Source organism: Pinus tabuliformis, chromosome 7 (genome assembly GCF_031772625.1).
Source record: "Pinus tabuliformis cultivar Carrire ecotype Pingquan chromosome 7, CPIR1, whole genome shotgun sequence".
Taxonomy (NCBI): Eukaryota; Viridiplantae; Streptophyta; class Pinopsida; order Pinales; family Pinaceae; genus Pinus; species Pinus tabuliformis.
In genome coordinates, this window is record NC_142293.1 from 1,689,803,520 (window position 1) to 1,689,806,334 (window position 2,815).

The window sequence follows — 2,815 nt, forward strand, 5'->3', positions numbered from 1 at the left end:
TTAACTCAACTAGTTGTTGTTAAAGTTACTAGGAATTTGGTTAATTATGTTCCAGCAAGTACCTAGTTTAAATCTCCTTAGGTTGGGTGCACTAACCTATGAAATGTGTTTACTATGAATGTCATCCAAAAATGTGAGGAAGCATCCATTTGGTTTTCCTATGAGGTTTATCTGGAGAAAACATAATACAATACTATCATAAACATAAAGATCATAAGGTATATATATATATATATATATATATATATATATATATATATATATATATATATATATATATACCTATGATGAATTTTAATGATGGAATAAATAATTTTGATTTTAATGAACAAAGTGGAAAGACAAGTAATGGGATTTCTTTGTTTTCATGTTTTATGTGGGGCTTTTGCAATTTTTAAAAAACAAGTATTCACATATTCAAATACTAAATAAATATTGTTACTTTCATTTTTAAAAGTGGGCATTAAATCAATTCCATAATGGATGGAAAAACAAGAGTGAAATTTTTTCCAAAAAATTAACTTGCATTTTCCATAAAGGTCATCTCTCAAACCTATTAATGTAAAAAAATTATCCCAAGTAAAATTAACACATGCGCTTGGTAAAAAGGCCCAATTGTGCCTTTCTCTATTGAAATGGAAAAGCCTATGTACATGCTTGCAATATCAACTATTATGCTTTAAAATTAAATGCAACTAAGTATGCAAACACAAGATGCAATTATTGTAGCCTATTTAACCATATTTATATTTCTTATATAAATTGTTTTCAAGAACTTGTTGGAAATGAAATAGAAGAAAAAATACAAAAAGAAATGGAGAGAATAATCCACCAATCACCATGGAAAAGTACAAAGAGTGGAAAGAATATTCCACCAACAATTGCCAACATTGAACCTAAAGAAAACTCTAAGGATATATTATGAATTAATAAAAACATACCTACTTCATGTTAACTTTGATATAAGACCAAGGGATAAGTAAAAATAGTAGGTAGAATAATCAATCAACTATTTTCGCATGAAACCCAAGGCCAACTATCATAATAGAGGCTAGCTTACAATTTGTTGAAAGCAGAATTATGTCACATTAGGTAGTAACCAATGCATAAGGTACATATTACAACTTCCATTAGTAGAAGCTTCAAGAAAGGCTAGAGAAGAATCTACAACCATCCAAAACTTGTATTATTATAAGAACATGAGTTATCATTGTCCTTCATTCAATATATGAAGAGAACTTGTGATGCCAAATAAGAACCATTTGCAAGAGCACAACAGATTTCTTTAGAGAATGTCTTATGACTCTTGACCTTCCACCTAATTGACTCTTGGCCTTCCACCTTCTTGGCTCTTGGCCTTCCTAACATACTTTAAAAACTTTCATCATAATCCTAAATAGTATGATGATAATATATTTACAATAAACATATTTAAAATTACAAGTTTCTTACCCATGTGCATATTCACTCAAAAGTTTTCCTTTATAACTTACAAGCCAACATGGCCTTATGCTTTATACATTTCATTTTGGTGACTTGCACGATGTAAGACTCTTATCCTTTGCCTTGAAACTTGTACATTCTTAGATATCATCTCCATTGTTTAGTCCTTGTGAATGGAAGTCAGATAGCCTTTCTCTCATTTGTTGATTGTACAAGCTCGTCTTGGATATATTATTTACAAGTTGGTCATATGTGTAATCGTTCACCCTTTTTCAAATTTTCATTTTCGCCACTTCCACACCTTGATGCCTTTTAACTAGTGAAATTTGCAAAAATGAATCCTTAATGCATTAATTTTAAGGCTTGCCATCTCATAACATCTTTGATTGGAGGGATTTCTTTTTATTTTGTTAAAAATTGACACAATACACATGACAACTCCATGTTAGTTATGGATGTCTTAAATGTTTCCCTACTCCATTAATAGCAAGATCACTCAAACAATGTGCATAAGGTTTTGGTGAGAGTTTTACAAAAATAAAATTTCATAAATCAACCTCTTTATAATCAATGTGACTAACATGGCTCTTACAAGGGATTTCAGATAAAAGACTTTTCACATGTTTTCTTTCCACACTTCTACACACAAAATCTGTGTACACAACATAAGAATTTATGTTCCATTAATTGAATTGGATTTCAAAGGAAACTCCTAAAATGTCTGCATTGAATGAGTATTCCTTCAAATCAATTCCATCAAGAATTTGACTACAGAATTTTTCTAAAAAATCTTACGACAATGGAAATGATAATTCCGTAGGCATTCCACTTTGTAAAGCATGTCATTCAATGATACAATATTCTTAAAGCTTTCATGAGTGCTCAATTATAGCAATGGTAAATAAAAAAGGAATGAGGCATGAGCCATTTCATTTGTGTGAATGTTTTTGCTTAGTTATATTTGGTTTATCACTTAATATGATATCCTTTTATACAAAAGAAGTAATCTTGAAATGAGAATCCTATTATAAGTTCTTTCCTCCTACTGGGTTTTTGTTTTGATATTTTTTTCACTTCTCGCCACAATTTCCAATCCATAATCCTTTACTTGTACATCATTATTACTTTTTTTTCATATTATTATCATTTTTTATAAGATATATACATATGAAGAAGGATTTCAATGTATAAGTTGTCTACTTTATATTTTTTAAGTTTTGATATGCAAATAAGGTTAGATATCTTTTTACTAATTTATAAAAATAGTTTTGATTTTTATATAGTTCAAGAATCGCCACTTGGATATGGTTCTTGATCCTTTAAGGATGGTTACGTATTCCTTAAATGAAGTCTAGATCAAACAGGAAAAGTG